Raw genomic sequence first — 15,458 nt, forward strand, 5'->3', positions numbered from 1 at the left:
AACCTGCTGCTGCTGCTGCTAAGTCATTTCAGTCGTGTCCGACTCTGTGCGACCCCATTGATGGCAGCCCACCAGGCTCCCCTGTCCCTGGGATTCTCCAGGCAAGAACACTGGAGTGGGTTGCCACTTCCTTCTCCAATGCATGAAAGTGAAAAGTGAAAGCAAGGATGCTCAGTCGTGTCCGACTCTTAGCGACCCCATGGACTTCAGCCTACCAGGCTCCTCTGTCCACGGGATTTTCCAGGCAAGAGTACTGGAGTGGGTCTAAGAGAGGCATAAATATGGAAAACGGAGGGGGGAAAAGGTAAAAGGCAAAGGGATATAATGTGAAGGTCTAACAAACATGTAATTGATTCCCAGAAGTAGAAAGGATGGGGCAAAAGCAGTATTCATAGAAATAAATTTCCAAAATTGAGAAAAGACATCCATACATAAATCCAACAATCACTATGAAATCCAAGTAATATAAATCAAAAGAAAAACATATCTAAGCACTTTGTAATAAAGCTGCTAAGAATCAAAAGAAAAGAGAAAATCTTTAAAGCATCCAGAGAATCAGTATGGTAGTTCATAAAAATATTAAAAATAGAATTATCATATGATCCAGAAATTCCGCTTCTGAGAATTTGAAAGACTTTGAATCAAGTTGTTAATTTTGCTTGTTTCTGTGGAATAAAATCAGGTAGGAGGAGAGATTTTCTTGATATATCTTTAGATGTTCAAGGAAAATATGTTAATTTTCAGACAAACAAAATTTGAGAGAATTCAGTAGACCAGCACTAAAGAAAATACTAAAGGTTTTTCTTTAAGCATAAGGAAAATGGTTCTAGACTGGAAGTCAGAGATTCAGGGAGGAATGAAGAAAATGAAAAGAGTGAAAGGAAGGGAGGAGTAAATTTAAAAGACTACTATTGATGAAGATGATGATATCTTTGGGATTTAAATATATGAAGAAAATTAAAATACATAACAATAGCTTGCAAGTCAGGATGGGTGGTGCATAGAATTAAAGTGTTCTAAGTCTTACCATTGAAACAATGAATATATGGAAAAGTTCTCAACCTCACTAGGAACCAGGAAATGCAAATGTAAACCTCAATGTGATACAACTACATGTCCACCAGAATGGCTAAAATAAAAAAGACTGACACTGTCTAGTGTCTAGTTGGTGAAGATGTGGAAGTAGTGGAATTCTCACATGCTGTTCATGGTATATTGAGAAAATCACATATACAAAAGGTCACAGTGTGTGGAATCAAAGACATGTGCAAGAAGAGTTATAAGAAGCTTTTACATAATATATACAAAATGGTAAATATTATGTAAAAACTCACCAACAGTAAAATGAATAAGCAATTTATGACAACAATAAATGCTCACCAACAGTAAAATGCTTGTTTCTATGGAATAGAATACTCACCAACAGTAAAATGAGTAAGTAACTTATGGCATGTTCATACAATGGATCACTTTAGAGCTACAATGTCCAATACAATAGCCACTAGCCACATGTGGCTTCCTAAATTTAAAATATTAAAAATAAAATAAAAAACCTAGTTCCTTAACAACATTAGCTACATTTCCCATGTTACATAGTCTCATGTGGCTAGTGTCTACCAAACTGTACAGTATAGAAATAGAACATTTACATCACTGCAATGTATTAAAGGGCAGCATGGCTAGAAAGCAAGATTCAGCTACCTGTTTATGTAAAGGGCCTGGTACTAAATAATTTTGATGTTGCAGGCCATGTGGTCCATGTCACAACTACTCAATTTTGCCATTATAGCATGAATGCATATATAGACAATATATTAATGAATGGAAGTGACTATGATCTAATCAAACTTTATTTATGGACACACAAAAAAGTGTATTTCATAAAATATTACTCTTCTTGAAACTTTCCCAACCATTTAAAAATGTAAAAATCATCCTTAATTCAAAGAGCATACAGAAAGCAACACCAGGCCAGATTTGGTCTGTGGATCACAGCTCATACCCCTGCTATAGAGCAATATAAATGAATAAACTATAGCAACAAATCACAACATGGACAAATCTCATGAACATAATTCTGAGCAGAAGCAACCTACATTAGTTTCCTATTGCTGCCACTACAAATGACCACTGATGCTGAAGCTGAAGCTCCAATACTTTGGCCACCTAAGACAAAGAGCTGACTCATTGGAAAAGACCCTGATCCTGGGAAAGACTGAGGGCAAGAGAAGAAAGGAGCGACAGAGGATGAGGTGGTTGGATGTCATCACAGATTCAATGGACATGAGTTTGAGAGAACTCTGGGAGACAGTGAAGGACAGGGAAGCCTGGCATGCTGCAGTCCATGGAGTTGCAAAGAGTTGGACACAACTGGGCAACTGAACAACAATAACAAATTTTAATAAAAGCTTGTTATCTTTTAGTTCTGAAGATCAGAAGTCCAACACAGGTCTCACTGGGCTGAAATCAAGGTGGTGGCAAGATTCTGTTTCTTCTGGAATCTCTGGGAAGAATACATTTCCTTGATTTTTTTCCAGCTCCTAGAACCTGCCTGCATCCCTTGACTTGTAGTCTCCTTCCTCCATCTCCAAAGTCAATAATGTACTGAGTCCTTCTCATGGTACCACCTCTCTGGTTCTCCTTTTGCCTCTCCCTTCCACCTTTAAGGGCCCTTATGATTACAATGAGCCCACCCAGATATCCAGATAACCTCGCTTTCTTAAGGTCAGATGATTAACAATCTTAATTTCACCTGCTACCTCAATTTGCCTTTTTAAAAAAAGCTTTTTAAAAAATATCTATTTGTTTTTTTATTTGTGACTCTGTTGAGTCTTACTTGCAGCACACAGGATCTTCATTGCAGCATGCAGGATCTTTTGGTGGGCTTTTCTCTAGTTGTGGCTTGGGCCCCATAGTTGTGGCACATGGGCTCAGTAGTTGCAGTATGTGGGCTTAGTTGCCCCACAGCATGTGGGATCTTAGTTACCTCAGCAGGGATCAAACCTGTGACCCTTGCACTGGAAGGCAGATGCCTAACCACTGGACCATCAGAGAAGTGCCATGAATTTGTCTTTGCCATGTGACCAAACGTTGTCATGAGCTTCACAGATTAGAATGTGGATATATGTAAGTGGCCAGACCTACAATAACATGTCCAGTAGAATTCCATGTAGATAATTTTGAAAATAACAGGGAGGGAACACAGCCCTGCCCTTTAACAGAAAATTGGATTAAAGATTTACTGAGCATGCACATCAGAACAAGATCCAGTTTCCCCTTCAGTCAGTCTCTCCCATCAAGAAGCTTCCATAAGCCTCTTATCCTTCTCCATCAGAGGGCAGACAGACTGAAAACCACAATCACAGAAAACTAACCAATCTGATCACATGGACCACAGCTTTGTCTAACACAATGAAACTGTGAGTCATGCCATGAAGGGCCACCCAAGATGGACAGGTCATGGTGGAGAGTTCTGACCAAACGTGGTCCAATGGAAAACGGAATGGCAAACCACTTGAGTATTCTTGCCTTGAGAAGCCCATGAACAGTATGAAAAGGAAAAAAGATATGGCACTGAAAGATGAACTCCCCAGGTCGGTAGGTGCCCAATATGCTACTGGAGATCAGTAGAGAACTAACTCCAAAAAGAATCAACAGATGGAGCCAAAGCAAAAACAACATCCAGTAGTGGGTGTTACTGGTGATGGAAGTAAGTTCAGTTCAGTTCAGTTTAGTCGCTCAGTCGTGTCCGACTCTTTGCAACCCCATGAATCGCAGCACGCCAGGCCTCCCTGTCCACAACCAACTCCTGCAGTCTACCAAAACCCATGCCCATCGAGTCAGTGATGCCATCCAGCCATCTCATCCTCTGTCATCCCCTTCTCTTGCCCCCAATCCTTCCCAGCATTAGGGTCCTTTCCAATGAGTCAACTCTTCGCATGAGGTGGCCAAAGTATTGGAGTTTCAGCTTCCACATCAGTTCTTCCAATGAACACACAGGACTGATCTCCCTTAGGTTGGACTGGTTGGATCTTCTTGCAGTCCAAGGGACTCTCAAGAGTCTTCTCCAACACCACAGATCAAAAGCATCAATTCTTCAGCACTCAGCTTTCTCCACCGTCCAACTCTCACATCCATACATGACCACTGGAAAAACCATAGCCTTGACTAGACAGACTTTTGTTGGCAAAGTAATGTCTCTGCTTTTCAATATTCTATCTAGGTTGGTCATAACCTTCCTTCCAAGGAGCAAGCGTCCTTTAATTTCATGGCTGCAATCACCATCTGCAGTGATTTTGGAGCCTCCCAAAAAATAAAGTCTGACACTGTTTCCACTGTTTCCCCATCTATTTCCCATGAAGTGATGGGACTAGATGCCATGATCTTAGTTTTCTGAATGTTGAGCTTTAAGCCAACTTTTTCACTCTCCTCCTTTACTTTCATCAAGAGGCTCTTTAGTTCTTCTTCACTTTCTGCCATAAGGGTGGTGTCATCTGCATATCTGAGGTAATTGATATTTCTCCTGGCAATCTTGATTCAAGCTTGTGTTTCTTCCAGCCCAGCGTTTCTCATGATGTATTCTGCATATAAGTTAAATAAGCAGGGTGACAATCTACAGCCTTGATGTACTCCTTTTCCTATTTGGAACCAGTCTGTTGTTCCATGTCCAGTTCTAACTGTTGCTTCCTGACCTGCATACAGATTTCTCAAGAGACAGGTCAGATGGTCTGGTATTCCCATCTCTTTCAGAATTTTCCACAGCTTATTGTGATGCACACAGTCAAAGGCTTTGGCATACTCAATAAAGCAGAAATAGATGTTTTTATGGAACTCTCTTGCTTTTTCGATGATCCAGCAGATGTTGGCAATTTGATCTCTGGTTCCTCTGCCTTTTCTAAAACCAGCTTGAACATCTGGAAGTTCATTGTTCACGTACTGTGGAAGCCTGGCTTGGAGAATTTTGAGCATTGCTTTGCTAGCATGTGAGATGAGTGCAATTGTGTGGTAGTTTGAGCATTCTTTGATATTGCCTTTCTTTGGGACTGGAATGAAAACTGACCTTTTCCAGTCTTGTGGCCACTGCTGAGTTTTCCAAATTTGCTGGCATATTGAGTGCAGCACTTTCACAGCATCCTTTTAGGATTAGAAATGGCTCAACTGGAATTCCATCACCTCCACTAGCTTTGTTCATAGTGATGCTTCCTAAGGCCCACTTGACTTCACATTCCAGGATGTCTGGCTCTATGTGAGTGATCACACCATCATGATTATCTGGATCATGAAGATCTTTTTTTGTACAGTTCTTCTGTGTATTCTTGCCACCTCTTCTTAATATCTTCTACTTCTGTTAGGTCCATACCATTTCTGGTCTTTATTGAGCCCATATTTGCATGAAATGTTCCCTTGGTATCTCTAATTTTCTTGAAGGGATCTCTAGTCTTTCCCATTCTATTGTTTTCCTCTATGTCTTTGCATTGATCGCTGAGGAAGGCTTTCTTATCTCTCCTTGCTATTCTTTGGAACTCTGCATTCAGATGGGAATATCTGTCCTTTTCTCCTTTGCTTTTCGCTTCTCTTCTTTTCACAGCTATTGGTAAGGCCTCCTCAGACAGCCATTTGGCTTTTTTGCTTTTCTTTTCCATGGGGATGGTCTTGATACCTGTCTCCTGTACAATGTCACGAACCTGTGTCCATAGTAAAGTGGAAGTAAAGTTCGATGCTATAAAGAGCAATATTGCATAGAAACCTGAAATGTTAGGTCCATGAATCAAGGCAAATTGGAAGTAGTCAAGCAGGAGATGGCAAGAGTGAACATCGAAATTTTAAGAATCAGCAAACTAAAATGGACTTGAATGGGTGAATTTAACTCAAATGACCGTTATATCTACTACTGTGGGCAAGAATCCCTTAGAAGAAGTGGAGTAGCCATCATAGAGAACAAAAGAGTCCAAAATGCAGTACTTGGGTGCAATCTCATAAACCACAGAATGATCCCTGTTTATTTCCAAGGCGAACCATTCAATATCATGGTAATCCAAGTCTATACCCTGAACAGTAATGCTGAAGAAGCTGAAGTTGAATGGTTCTATGAACACCTACAAGACCTTTTAGAACTAACACTCAAAAAAGATGTCCTTTTCATTATAGGTGACTGGAATGCAAAAGTAGGAAGTCAAGAGATACCTGGAGTAACAGGCAAATTTGGCCTTGGAGTTAGAATGAAGCAGGGCAAAGGCTAACAGAGTTGTGCCAAGAGAAAGCACTGGTCATAGCAATCCTCTTTCAACAACACAAGAGAAGACTCTACACATGGGCATCACCAGATGGTCAACACTGAAATCAGATTGATAATATTCTTTGCAGCCAAAGATGGAGAAGCTCTATACAGTGAGCAAAAACAAGACCAAGAGTTGACTTTGGCTCAGATCATGGACTCCTTATTGCCAAATTCAGACTTAAAATGAAGAAAGTAGGGAAAACCACTAGACCATTCAGGTATGACCTAAATCAAATCCCTTATGACTATACAATGGAAGTGACAAATAAATTCAAGGGATTAGATCTGATAGAGTGCCTGAAGAACTATGGATGGAGGTTCATGACATTGTACAGGAGACAGGGATCAAGACCATCCCCAAGGAAAAGAAATGCAAGAAGGCAAAATGGTTGCCGGAGGAGGCCTTACAAACAGCTATGAAAAGAAGGGAAGTGAAAGGCAAAGGAGAAAAGGAAAGACATACCCATTTGAATGCAGAGTTCCAAAGAATAACAAGGAGACATAAGAAAGCCTTCCTCAGTGATCAATGCAAAGAGATAGAGAAAAACAATAGAATGGGAAAGACTAGAGATCTCTTCAAGAAAATTAGAGAGACCAAGGGAACTTTTCATGCAAAGATGGGGACAATAAGGGACAGAAATGGTATAGACCTAACAGAAGCAGAAGATACTAAGAAGAGGTGGCAAGAATACACAGAAGAACTGTACAAAAAAGATCTTTACGACCCAGATAATCACGATGGTGTGTTCACTCACCTAGAGCCAGACATCCTGGAATGTGAAGTCAAGTGGGCCTTAAGAAGCATCACTATGAACAAAACCAGTGGAGGTGATGGAATTCCAGGTGAGCTATTTCAAATCGTAAAATATGATGCTGTGAAAATGCTGCACTCAATATGCCGGCAAATTTGGAAAACTCAGCAGTGGCCACAGGACTGGAAAAGGTCGGTTTTCATTCCAATCCCAAAGAAAGGTAATATCAAAAAATGCTCAAACTACCACACAATTGCACTCATCTCACATGCTAGTAAAGTAATGCTCAAAATTCTCCAAGCCAGGCTTCAACAGTACGTGAACAATGAACTTCCAGATTTTCAAGTTGGTTTTAGAAAAGGCAGAGGAACCAGAGATCAAATTGCCAACATCCGCTGGATCATCAAAAAAGCAAGAGAGTTCCATAAAAACATCTATTCTGCTTTATTGAGTATGCCAAAGCCTTTGACTGTGTGGATCACAATAAACTGTGGGAAATACTTAAAGGGATAGGGATACCAGACCACCTGACCTGCCTCCTGAGAAATCTGTATGCAGGTCTAGAAGCAACAGTTAGAACTGGACATGGAACAACAGACTGGTTCCAACTAGGAAAAGGAGTACATCAAGGCTGTAGATTGTCACCCTGCTTATTTAACTTATATGCAGAATACATCATGAGATCGCTGGGCTGGATGAAGCACAAGCTGGAATCAAGATTGCCGGGAGAAATATTAATAACCTCAGATATGCAGATGACACCACTCTTACGGCAGAAAGTCAAGAAGAACCAAAGAGCCTCTTGATGAAAGTGAAAGAGGAGAGTGAACAAGTTGGCTTAATGCTCAACATTCAGAAAACTAAGATCATGGCATCCAGTCTCATCACTTCATGGGAAATAGATGGGGAAACAGTGGAAACAGTGTCAGACTTGATTTTTTGGAACTCCAAAATCACTGCAGATGGTGACTGCAGCCATGAAATAAAAAGATGCTTACTCCTTGGAAGAAAAGTTATGATCAACCTAGACAACATATTAAAAAGCAGAGACATTACTTTGTCAACAAAAGTCCGTCTAGTCAAGGCTATTGTTTTTCCAGTAGTCATGTATGGATGTGAGAGTTGGATTATAAAGAAAGCTGAGTGCCGAAGAATTGATGCTTTTGAACTGCGGTTTTGGAGAAGACTCTTGAGAGTCCCTTGGATTGCAAGAAGATCCAACCAGTCCATCCTGAAGGAAAACAATCCTGAATATTCATTGGAAGGACTGATGCTGAAGCTGAAGCTCCAATACTTTGGCTACCTGATGTGAAGAACTAATTCATTGGAAAAGACCCTGATACTGAGAAAGATTGAAGGCGAGAGAAGAAGGCGCCGACAGAGGATGAGATGGTTGGATGGCATCGCCAACTCAATGGATATGAGTTTGAGTAAACTCTGGGAGTTGGTGATGGACAGGGACGCCTGACGTGCTGCAGTCCTTGGGGTTGCAAAAGAGTAGGTCGTGACTGAGCAACTGAACTGAATTTTGAAAAAAAGAAAATAATTTTGCTATAATCTCTAAGAATGCTCTCTACCATTAAAAGTAAGACTCTAAAGAAAAACAAAGAAGTGATTACCATAAAATTTAGATAACTGCCACAAAAGTTTTTACTTTGAGGTAAGGGGGAAGGTGAAGTGATTGAGAAAGGACAAGGGGAAGCAACTGACTACTGCCGATGTTCTATTTCTTGTCTTGTGGGGTGATTTACAAAGGTCTTTCCTTTATGAACATTCATCACGTTTGATGGTCATCTTATGTGCATTACTTTCCACAATAAGAAAAATGTTTAAAAAACAAAAGAAAGAGAGAAAAGTACTGCAAGGGGACTTCTCTGGTGGCCCAGTGATTAATACTCCACACTTCCACTGTAGGGAGTGAGGGTTAGATCCCTGGTCAAGGAAATAAGTTCCCACATGCCACAAGGTACGGCCAAAAATTAAAAAAGAAAAATACTCCAAATTCAAAATCACTACACACTGTGTGGTAGAAGAGTGCATGATCAAACACTGTTTACATAAATGCAACTTGTAGTCAGCCTTTTAGTGATTCAAAATGCAATGTTAATGGGCTTCCAGGGACCAAATGATATTTGAATAAGGTCTTCAGTAAGAGGTGGATAAAAAATGAAAGTGGAATCTAGTAGAAATAGACATAATATGAGAAAAATAAAAACATTAAAAAAATAAACACCAAGTCCTCTAATTAATACCCTAGAGAAATCAGAGAAAATACTGCATCCATGCTGTAAAAGAGGAACATAGAATAAAAAGAGTTTGTAGAAACTAAAATAGAAGAAATAAGACTAAAAACAAACAGCAAGTCTTAATGGAAAGTTTGCAACTAAAGTTGCAGAAATATCTCATAAGCATCAAAAATGAGGACAATCAGGATGATAATAGAAGAGAAAAGATAAGAAGATTTTATGATCAATCCAGAAAATCCAGTCTGCAGGCCTAAGAATGATGTTCTTGGCTCTGTGAAATGTAGAGAGCTGATCAACATGGAAATACTAGCAGTTCTTAAAAGAGAGAAAAAAAGAAAATACTGGGGAAAAAATAAAACACTGTTATAGACTTAATGTGTGTGTCTCCCAAAATTCATCAGTTAAAACTTAATCCCCAATGTGACAGTATCTGGAGGTGGGGTTTGGAGAAGGTGATTAGGCCATGAGAGTGGAGCCCTCATGGTGGGAATAATGCTCTTTTTTTTTTTTTTTTTCTGTTTGGAAATACTTTCTTTTTTTTTTTTTTTATAAATTTATTTATTTTAGTTGGGGGCCAATCACTTCACAACATTGCAATAGTTTTTGCCATACATTGACATGAATCAGCCATGGGTTTACATGTGTTCCCCCTCCTGGACCCCCCACCCACCTCCCTCCCCATCCCATCCTTCTGGATCATCCCATTGCCCCGGCCCTGAGCCCTTGTCTCATGCATTGAACATGGAATGGTGTTCTGTTTCACATATGATAATATACATGTTTCAATGCTATTCTCCCAGAACGTCCCACCCTCACCTTCTCCCTCAGAGTCCATAAAATTGTTCCATGCATCTGTGTCTCTTATTCTGTCTCGCATATAGGGTTATCGTTACCATCTTTCAAATTCCATATATATGCATTAGTATACTGTATTGTTGTTTTTCTTTCTGGCTTACTTCACTCTGTATAATGGGCTCCAGTTTCATCCATCTCAGTAGAACCGATTCAAATGTATTTTTTTTAATGGCTGAGTAATATTCCATTGTGTATATGTACCACAGCTTCCTTATCCATTCATCTGCTGATGGACATCTAGGTTGCTTCCATGTCCTGGCTATTGTAAACAGTGCTGCGATGAACATTGGGGTACACGCGTCTCTTTCAATTCTGGTTTCCTCGGTGTATATGCCCAGCAGTGGGATTGCTGGGTCATATGGCAGTTCTATTCCCAGTTTTTTAAGGAATCTCCACACTGTTCTCCATAGTGGCTGTACTAGTTTGCATTCCCACCAACAGTGTAAGAGGGTTCCCTTTTCTCCACACCCTCTCCAGCATTTATTGCTTGTAGACTTTTGGATAGCAGCCATTCTGACTGGTGTGAAATGATACCTCATTGTGGTTTTGATTTGCATTTCTCTAATAATGAGTGATGTTGAGCATCTTTTCATGTGTTTGTTAGCCATCTGTATGTCTTCTTTGGAGAAATGTCTGTTTAGTTCTTTGGCCCATTTTTTGATTGGGTCGTTTATTTTTCGGGAATTCAGCTGCAGAAGTTGCTTGTATATTTTTGAGATTAATTGTTTGTCTGTTGCTTCATTTGCTATTATTTTCTCCCATTCTGAAGGCTGTCTTTTCACCTTGTTTATAGTTTCCTTTGTTGTGCAAAAGCTTTTAATTTTAATTAGGTCCCATTTGTTTATTTTTGCTTTTATTTCCAATATTCTAGGAGGTGGGTCATGGAGGATCCTGCTGTGATTTATGTCGGAGAGTGTTTTGCCTATGTTTTCCTCTAGGAGTTTTATTGTTTCTGGTCTTACATTTAGATCTTTAATCCATTTTGAGTTTATTTTTGTGTACGGTGTTAGGAAATGTTCTAGTTTCATTCTTTTACAAGTGGTTGACCAGTTTTCCCAGCACCACTTGTTAAAGAGATTGTCTTTTCTCCATTGAATATTCTTGCCTCCTTTGTCGAAGATAAGGTGTCCATAGGTGCGTGGGTTTATCTCTGGGCTTTCTATTTTGTTCCATTGATCTATATTTCTATCTTTGTGCCAGTACCATACTGTCTTGATGACTGTGGCTTTGTAGTAGAGCCTGAAGTCAGGCAGGTTGATTCCTCCAGTTCCATTCTTCTTCCTCAAGATTGCTTTGGCTATTCGAGGTTTCTTATATTTCCATACAAATTGTGAGATGATTTGTTCTAGTTCTGTGAAAAATACCATTGGTAGCTTGATAGGGATTGCATTGAATCTATAGATTGCTTTGGGTAGTATACTCATTTTCACTATATTAATTCTTCCAATCCATGAACACGGTATATTTCTCCATCTGTTTGTGTCCTCTTTGATTTCTTTCATCAGTGTTTTATAGTTTTCTATATATAAGTCTTTTGTTTCTTTAGGTAGATATATTCCTAAGTATTTTATTCTTTTTGATGCAATGGTGAAAGGTATTGTTTCCTTAATTTCTCTTTCTGTTTTCTCATTATTGGAGTATAGGAATGCAAGGGATTTCTGTGTGTTAATTTTATATCCTGCAACTTTACTATATTCATTGATCAACTCTAGTAATTTTCTAGTAGAGTCTTTAGGGTTTTCTATGTAGAGAATCATGTCGTCTGCAAACAGTGAGAGTTTTACTTCTTCTTTTCCTATCTGTATTCCTTTTATTTCTTTTTCAGCTCTGATTGCTGTGGCCAAAACTTCCAAAACTATGTTGAATAGTAGTGGTGAAAGTGGGCATCCTTGCCTTGTTCCTGACTTTAGGGGAAATGCTTTCAATTTTTCACCATTGAGGATAATGTTTGCTGTGGGTTTGTCATATATAGCTTTTATTATGTTGAGATATGTTCCTTCTATTCCTGCTTTCTGGAGGGTTTTAATCATAAATGGATGCTGAATTTTGTCAAAGGCTTTTTCTGCATCTATTGAGATAACCATATGGTTTTTTTCTTTCAATTTGTTAATGTGGTGTATTACATTGATTGATTTGCGGATGTTAAAAAAACCTTGCATTCCTGGGATAAAGCCCACTTGGTCATGATGTATGATCTTTTTAATATGATGTTGGATTCTGTTTGCTAGAATTTTATTAAGGATTTTTGCATCTATGTTCATCAGTGATATTGGCCTGTAGTTTTCCTTTTTTGTGACATCTTTGTCTGGTTTTGGAATTAGGGTGATGGTGGCCTCATAGAATGAGTTTGGAAGTTTACCATCTTCTGCAATTTTCTGGAAGAGTTTGAGTAGGATAGGTGTTAGCTCTTCTCTAAATTTTTGGTAGAATTCCGCTGTGAAGCCGTCTGGTCCTGGGCTTTTGTTTGCTGGAAGATTTCTGATTACAGTTTCGATTTCCGTGCTTGTGATGGGTCTGTAAGATCTTCTATTTCTTCATGGTTCAGTTTTGGAAAGTTATACTTTTCTAAGAATTTGTCCATTTCTTCCCAGTTGTCCATTTTATTGGCATATAGCTGTTGGTAGTAGTCTCTTATGATCCTTTGTATTTCTGTGGAGTCTGTTGTGATCTCTCCATTTTCATTTCTAATTTTGTTGATCTGATTCTTCTCCCTTTGTTTCTTGATGAGTCTGGCTAATGGCTTATCAATTTTGTTTATCTTCTCGAAAAACCAGCTTTTAGTTTTGTTGATTTTTGCTATGGTCTCTTTTGTTTCTTTTGCATTTATTTCTGCCCTAATTTTTAAGATTTCTTTCCTTCTACTGACCCTGGGGTTTTTCATTTCTTCCTTCTCTAGTTGCTTTAGGTGTAGAGTTAGTTGATTTATTTGATTTTTTTCTTGTTTCTTGAGGTACGCCTGTATTGCTATGAACCTTCCCCTTAGTATTGCTTTTACCGTGTCCCATAGGTTTTGGGTTGTTGTGTTTTCATTTTCATTCGTTTCCATGCATAATTTTATTTCTTTTTTGATTTCTTCTGTGATTTGTTGGTTATTCAGAAGCGTGTTGTTTAGCCTCCATATGTTGGAACTTTTAATAGTTTTTTTCCTGTAATTGAGGTCTAATCTTACTGCATTGTGGTCAGAGAAGATGGCTGGGATGATTTCAATTTTTTTGAATTTACCAAGGCTAGATTTATGGCCCAGGATGTGATCTATCCTGGAGAAAGTTCCATGTGCACTTGAGAAAAATGTAAAATTGATTGTTTTGGGGTGGAAACTCCTGTAAATATCAATTAAATCTAATTTGTCTATTGTATCATTTAAAGTTTGTGTTTCCTTGTTAATTTTCTGTTTAGTTGATCTATCCATATGCGTGAGTGGAGTATTAAAGTCTCCCACTATTATTGTGTTATTGTTAATTCCCCCTTTCATACTTGTTAGTATTCGCCTTATATCTTGTGGTGCTCCTATGTTGGGTGCATATATATTTATGATTGTTACGTCTTCTTCTTGAATTGATCCTTTGATCTTTATGTAGTGTCCTTCTTTGTCCCTTTTCACATCCTTTATTTTAAAGTCTATTTTATCTGAAATGAGTATTGCGACTCCTGCTTTCTTTTGGTCTCCGTTTGCATGGAATATGTTTTTCCATCCTTTCACTTTCAGCCTGTGTGTGTCTCTAGTTTTGAGGTGGGTCTCTTGTAGACAGCATATATAGGGGTCTTGTTTTTGTATCCATTCAGCAACCCTTTGCCTTTTGGTTGGGGCATTCAACCCATTTACATTTAAGGTAATTATTGATAAGTATGATCCCGTTGCCATTTACTTTGTTGTTTTGAGTTCGTGTTGAAACATCCTTTCTGTGTTTCCTGTTTAGAGAAGATCCTTTAGCATTTGCTGGAGAGCTGGTTTGGTGGTGCTGAATTCCCTCAGCTCTTGCTTGTCTGTAAAGCTTTTGAATTCTCCTTCATATCTGAATGAAATCCTTGCTGGGTACAGTAATCTGGGTTGTAGATTATTCTCTTTCATTACTTTAAGTATGTCCTGCCATTCCCTTCTAGCCTGAAGGGTTTCTATTGAAAGATCAGCTGTTATCCTTATGGGGATCCCCTTGTGTGTTATTTGTTGTTTTTCCCTTGCTGCTTTTAATATTTGTTCTTTGTGTTTGATCTTTGTTAATTTGATTAATATGTGTCTTGGGGTGTTTCGCCTTGGGTTTATCCTGTTTGGAACTCTCTGGGTTTCTTGGACTTCTGTGACTATTTCTTTCCTCAATTTAGGGAAATTCTCAACTATTATCTCCTCGAGTATTTTTTCATGGCCTTTCCTTTTATCTTCTTCTTCTGGGACTCCTATGATTCGAATGTTGGGGCGTTTCATATTGTCCCAGAGGTCCCGGAGGTTTTCCTCATTTCTTTTGATTCTTTTTTCTTTTTTCCTCTCTGCTTCGTTTATTTCCATCATTCTATCTTCTACCTCACTTATCCTATCTTCTGCCTCCGTTATTCTACTGTTGGTCCCCTCCAGAGTGTCTTTTATCTCCTTTATTTCATTATTCATTCTATATTGATTCCTTTTTATTTCTTCTAAGTCCTTGATAAACATTTCTTGCATCTTCTCAATCTTTGTCTCCAGGCTATTTATCTGTAACTCCATTTTGCTTTCAAGATTTTGGATCATTTTTATTATCCTTATTCTAAATTCTTTTTCAGATAGATTCCCTATCTCCTCCTCTTTTGTTTGGCTTTGTGGGCATTTCTCATTGTCCTTTACTTGCTGAGTATTTCTCTGTCTTTTCATCTTGTTTAGATTGCTGTGTTAGGTGTGGCCCTTCTGTATTCTGGTAGTATGAAGTTCCTCTTTGTTGTGGAGGTTCCTCACTGCGGTTGGGGTTGGACAGGTGGCTTGTCAAGGCTTCCTGGTTGGGGGAGCTTGTGTCGGTGTTCTGGTGGGTGGAGCTGGATTTCTGCTCTCTAGAGTGTAATGGAGTGACCAGTATTAATTTTTGAGATGTCTATGGATTTGGTGTGCCTCTGGGCAGCCTGTATATTGATGCTCAGGTCTATGTTCCTGCATTGCTGGAGAATTTGCGTGGTATGTCTTGCTCTGGAACTTATTGTCTCTTGGGTGGAGCTTGGTTTCAGTGAATTTATGGAGGCTATTGGATGGTCTCTTATTAATTAATGTTTCCCCTGGCTTTCAGTCTTATTCTTGCAGTAGCCTCAAGACTTCTCCTTCCATACAGCCTCAATAATAAAACTTTTAGGTTAATGGTGAAAAGATTCTCC

This window comes from Giraffa tippelskirchi, chromosome X (assembly GCF_054371585.1).
Source record: "Giraffa tippelskirchi isolate mGirTip1 chromosome X, T2T-mGirTip1v1.2.pri, whole genome shotgun sequence".
NCBI lineage: Eukaryota > Metazoa > Chordata > Mammalia > Artiodactyla > Giraffidae > Giraffa > Giraffa tippelskirchi.